We start from the raw sequence: 5,863 nt of genomic DNA, 5'->3' as shown, positions 1-5,863 counted from the left end.
GGCAGCTGCCGTGGGAGCTGCGCATCGCTGCGGCCTGCGCTTCTTCCAGGGTGCTGGGGCCTCCGGGAGTGCCAGCGCTGGACAAGCCGCTGCAGGCAGCCAGGTACCACTCCTCTGCGGTGCGGGGTGGGGGCGGATTCCCATCCGGTGACTGTGGCGGGCAAGGTGCCCAGCTGTCCTGTAACAAAGGACCGCTTTGAAGCACGATTTTGGGCAGAGCTGATGAAAACTTTTCTCCTTGAGAAGCTTACAGTTAGCCAGGTGGGTGCAGAATTTCTCTGTGGCGATACTGAGAGGGATAGAGGGGTTTTTGTGGCTTGCTTGTCCCAAGGATACACAGCGGGCGTGCCTCCTGCTGCCAGACAAAGCCGGAGAAACGATGACGGAGGCAGCTCCTAGCATACAGCAATGGCTCTTAAACTTTCAGAGCCTTGCTTCCCCCCAAGTCTTCCTCCCTTTAATAAGCTGCTCACTAAGCTGTTCCGAAGCGGAGGTGAACCCTACCAAAGGTGGGGGGCAGAGGGGGGAAACTGCTGGTAAGCTTTTGGGAGGGGGAGGGTGCGGCTGGGAGGAGGTGTCTGAAGAAGGGCTGTGGGATGGCACTGCAGCAGAGCGCTCCGGCCAGGCAGCCTGGAGAGATCTGCACAATGGTGGGAGGCAGCAGCACATCACCAGCAGCCGCAGAGTTCCCCGTGTCTCGCAGAGCTGGCATCTGGCACTCTCCTGCAGCTCTTCTAGTGTCCTTGGAAACCTGTCTCCCATACCACCTTGGAGACATGGAAAACACCTGCTTCCCCCCCGTCCAACCATGTGAGGATTTTTTAGCAGCCATCGGGGTCAAAGATCTGGCCAGCTCAGACACAGGGTAAATAAACATGGCTGAGGTTTGCTGTAATTGGCAGAAGGAGCAGGAAGCGCTTTCTTGTCTGCTGTTTTGGAGGAACGTCCAGGTAGGAACAAGAGCGTTAACCCCAAATAGCAAAATGGCTCTCAGGGCACAGAGGACACGTGGCAAAATTTTGACCTTGGTAGAGTTTCTGGGTAAAGGCTTGATTTGCTAGGAAGGAGCCACGTAGCTCCTTAAAGAACTCCAGCTGATCGGAGGAGCCAGAGGTAATACAGATTCTTTGCTTATTATGCAGGTGGAGCTTTGTCTCTGTGAATTTGGCTGCCTTGTTATAGTTTACAGGACCCGTTTGCTGCTGACAGTCTTGCAGCCTGCAGTCAGCTGGGCTTTGCAGCCACCCCTGGTGCACCATGGAGGGAGCGTGGGCACTCCAGAGTCCTTCATTGTACACAGAGTGGCTCCAGGGCACTTGCTGGTCCCAGCTGCATCCTGGCTTTCTCCTGTACTCCTGAGGCACATCCAGTGCATAGCCCTCACGTTAGATGCCTGGAGAGGCACTGGCTCCTGGGAGTTATTCTGCCTGCTTTAATACTACTCTGTGCTGTCAGGGCAAGGGAATGATTCTCTGTCTTTTATAGAGCGAGACTCCCAATCAGATGCTGAAGCTAGGAAGATATGCTTGTCCTGGCATCGTTCCAGCTGCTTAGCTAGCCTGGAAACAGGTTTTGATGGTGTTCCACTGGAGTCCCAGGCACAGCAGATGCAGAACGGATTTGGTGAGCTGCTGCAGACATGAGCAAGAGTTTAAAAACAAGGTCTTATCAGCTGATCTGGAGGTGCTAGCACAAGCTTGCTGGTGGAGGTGGTGAAGAGTGCTGTTCTGGTTCCAGCAGACTGCTGGAAGGTGTGTGTTTCCCTGGCCACCTGGGGGTGTGAACAGCATGAACTGCAATAAGGAGCAAAATGGCTTTCTGCTAATGGCACATGTGGGTGCTGTTCTGTTTAGGTTGGTTGGTTTGTTTGTTTATTTTGTTGTTTTTTAACCTCTGTTGCCTCCAGTGTCTATATTCTTTCATCACTAATGAATGAAAGGAGTTAGAGCTCTCTGATTTTAAAAGGAATTTTTGGAAAGAAATGAGTGATCTGATACAAAGCCAGCCAGGCCATCTCCTCTGTGTTCCTCAGAGCACATATGCGCATTGGAATTGGATCATGCTTTGGTAACACAGGAACTGCTCACTCTGGTCAATCAGGACAAACCTTAGTAGCTTTTGACTTGCCATTTGCAGCTGGAAAAGTGGGATGGGGATGGGAAGCTCCAAGGTCCTTTCTGTAGTGATGTAAGCCTGAGTCACTGTGGGCAAGTCCCTGTAAAGCCAGCTTACTGCCACCTCGCCCTAGGTTTTGGAAGGTTATGCTACAGTGTGTTTTCTGTCAGGGATTGTAGGTGGCTGGGAGATGAAGCTTCTGGGACAGAGAGGAGTGTGTAGTGCTGAAGGGAAACGGCGTGAAGGGAGCTTCCTACCTCCATGCGGGAGAGCCCTTCCAGTTGAGCTGCAAATCTTGTTCCTTAGTTCTAGTTAAAAAGCTCCTGGGTCTCTTGCAGCCTGCTGGTTAGTACAGTCTTTCCCAACTCGGGCCTTCTGGTATCTAGAAAAGCCTCTGGAGCTTCACACTCAGCTCAGGCTGGCATGTGTCAGCTGCTGCCGAAAGAAGCGATCCTGGCCTTGATCCCTGTCCAGGTGACAAGGAGGGGTAGGCTGTTTCCAACAGTGCAGTCAACTTGTACCGAGTTACACATGACTCTAGAGTTTGGGGAAGCTGGTTGGGTGAAGCCTTTCTGGGCTTGGAGACTGGCTTTAAAACCATGTGAGGAGGTGCCTGGTTGCTAAGGAGAGTCCTGGTATTTTGGGGTATGGGAGAATGTGGGTGAGACAGCTCCTTGCCTCCACTCCCTGCTCTGCTGCTGGAGGGGGATTGCACCACCTCTCTTGCTCTGGGACAGAGGGACCCTGTCCCCGTGAGACCCTGCCAAAAGGAGATATGTGCTGCATTCCCTTCCTCTGGGCCTGGAGTCACTTTCTAGAGCTGTGGCGCCTGGCTGCTGTGTCCTGAAGTGGTGTTCGGCAAAGGCAAATGTAATAAGGAGTTTATCTAAGGAATTCAGATGAGGATTTTTTTTTTATTTCTACCACATGAAGATGGTTAAGCCATGGGACAGGGTTCTGCAGAGCTTGTGGGATCTCCGTTTTGGGAGACACACAGCCGTTAACTAAACACAGGTACTTGATCAGATACCTGCTTTGAGTGACCAGAGACCTCTAAGAGACCTCTAAGAGACCTCCAGGCATCCCTTCCAAGTGATACAACAGTCAGACTCTTTTATTAGGGAGAAGCTTGCAACACATCAGTCTCTCTATGGTACTTGAAGTCATCCGTGTGTTGGTTTGACTCTCTAGGCTGCAGTGCAAGAAAGGTCCAGGCTGGAGGCTGGGGTTGGGCATTTTCAGGCAGAAAGTGGTGCTCTAGATGTCCCCTTTTCTTGGCAGTAGAGTGGAGAAACTCATGACCTAGAGGCAAATGGTGGCAGAGGATATTACACACATCAGAGTTTGAGTGACATCCTTTGGCTTTGGAGTTGCAGCTCGGAGGAGGCACACTGGATTTGAACCCCCAGGGAGCTGACCCCTGGCTGATCTTTCTCTGTGTTCATAGTGTGTTAAGGGAGCATGAGATGTACCAGGTGCTTCTGGCTGCGGTCACAAACATCACAGAGCTCTGTGCCTCACGTGAACCTCAGCAGGCACATATCCCAGGATGGAGCCATGTACTGCAGTTATTCCACCAGTTCTTACTTTTAGGAGTCCAGTGTTTGCCCTTTAATTTTTGGCTCTTATTCATGTTGCAGTTCTTAACGTTATCCTGAAGCTGACTGCACACCCATCTGTCCCTTCATTTGCAAAACATCCTTCTCTTGCCTTTGTTTCTAAAGCTTTAACATGTGTGTGTGCACCTGCTCTTAGCTGTGAAGTTCTTGGGGACCATATAGAACTGATTGTAGTTCTTGTTTCACCTGTACTGGATGCTGGAAATGCTTACTGTCGGATGTGCAGCTCAGCAGCACCGGTCCATCCCTTTTCTGTGGCTCTGTCACAAGTGGCCTGAGGTGGTGGCCCAGAGCACGGTGGCTCTGCTGGCAGTGGTGTGGCACCGTGCAAGTTTCCTGGCAGTGTCAGTGTGCCCTGGCTGTGCCGTGGAAGCCTCAGAGGCTCTGCACAGCTGACTGTAGTCTCCTACAGTCTCTGTTTGCTTTCTGACGCCATGGCATCACTGAGGAGAAGAGCTGTGCTCGTGACACAGCCTCTGCGACAGTTGCAGCCTTGGCACTCTGTTTGCTTTTTACTGCTTTTGTTGTACTTTTCAGCATTCAAGGTATTTGATCTAGGTTTTGTTGCAGTATCCCTTAGGAGTGGAGACTCAGCTGTGCATTGGTGATCTCACTTCTAGCTTTGCTGGAGGTCGACCAGTCTTTCCAGAGACCTTTTATTTTGTTGTTTAACAGTAATGAGCTGGCAGAGGCCCAAAGAGGGAAAAAACCCCCAAAAAAACAAACCAAAAAAACCCTCCCCAAACCCAACAACAAAACTCTCCCCACTTTTTTCAAGTTGTTTTGCTTCCCAAATACATAACCTTGCTGTTTTTCCAAGTAGCAAAAGCGTGTCTCACAGCATGAGACTGGGATCATTATTGTGAAAATAAGACTTTAAGCCCGTGTTTCCATTTCTAAAAGCTACCATTGCTATCTATCCCCCAAATGTGGTCACTCATTCTTGCTATGGGTCAGATTTACTCTTTTCCACAGGAAGCTTTTTTCCAGAACCTGGCTGTTTTTTCTGCATCTACTGCACCCTTAGATCACCTTATCTTACAGTAGACTTTGCTGCTGAAAATCTGTGCCCGCTTCTATCCAGAGAGTGCAGACAGGCCATCTGCAGTTTGAAGGAGGCTGCAGTTACTGCCTTGACAGTATCTCTTGAGCAAGTTGGGGCGGTGCCTTGTGTCTCGCATATACTGGGTCAAGGGGCTTGTGGGAAGACAGTGAACTGAATTTGTCGAGGCATGTGGAGACCTAAAGTCTCTGTCCTATTGTTCTTGGCTCCTGATTGCCCTGATGTGTTGTGTTTTGTTTTGGTTTTATTTGCTCTCTGTAGTCTTCTGGCATTAGGCATCATAACCTAAGCTTTAAGATTCACTTGGACCCATTTAGTCTGGCATCCTTGCTTCTGTTGTGGGTTTAAGATAGGAGCAGTCAAGCTTCCAGTTCTTCCCTCTTAAAGCTCTCACATGTGGGAGCAGTTTTCAGCAGCAGCAAAGTGGGCTGCTGAATTTGCTGATGCTCAGTGATTTCCTAATGATGCACTTGAACGCAGGAGGAAGGTTTGTGCCTGGCAGGACGAGCTGGCTGGTGGATTCCCAGCTGACTGCCGCAACCGCCACACAGCTCAGTGCGTGCATGTTTCTTCCCTGCCTTCCTGCAGCACTCCGTGAAATGGGAGCAGGGGAGGGGAGATGAGATGGATGTTGCCGGCAAGCCAGGCTGTTCTAGCAGCTCACTGTAAATAGGGAAGACGTGCCAACTGGAGCAGAAACGTGCTGCTGGAGACCTGGGCCACGGCACCTGGAGAGCTGTGAGGAATGCAGCAGGATAAACTGGGAGCTGGCCGCTCCAGCTCCCTGGGAACTCTTTGGAAAAGCATCCTTTCTTCCTATTCCAGGCTGGACCTCCCCCTGCCTAAGGCAAACAATGGTGGCTCCCCTCCTCTCAGCGGGAACCTGGCATGCGTTCGCTGCCTGGATAAAGGACACTCGGTGCCCTTTGCTGAATGTGTGGGAGTGGGAAGAGTGCTTATGCAGCAGCCTCAGCCTGCCTGACCTTGGTGTCAGTTGCCATAGAGCGTGTTTCTCCTCGGCAAGGCTGGGCACTGAATGTAGACCCACCAGCACTGGGGAGAGCTA

General features: G+C 51.1%; 1 protein-coding gene across 1 annotated transcript in view; it reads left to right on the top strand.

Annotated features, from left to right (window-relative positions):
- The first annotated feature begins 7 nt into the window (after positions 1 to 7).
- The window catches only part of LOC104541422 (kinesin light chain 1-like), a 23,587-nt gene continuing 17,731 nt past the window's right edge, over positions 8 to 5,863 (top strand). The window contains exon 1 of the mRNA XM_010185479.1: positions 8 to 103. The gene's annotated coding sequence lies outside the window, so the exon portion shown is untranslated. The remainder of the gene's footprint in view (positions 104 to 5,863) is intronic.

This window comes from Mesitornis unicolor, unplaced genomic scaffold, assembly GCF_000695765.1.
Source record: "Mesitornis unicolor isolate BGI_N332 unplaced genomic scaffold, ASM69576v1 scaffold12285, whole genome shotgun sequence".
NCBI lineage: Eukaryota > Metazoa > Chordata > Aves > Mesitornithiformes > Mesitornithidae > Mesitornis > Mesitornis unicolor.
This window is presented reverse-complemented; position numbering and strand designations above follow the sequence as displayed.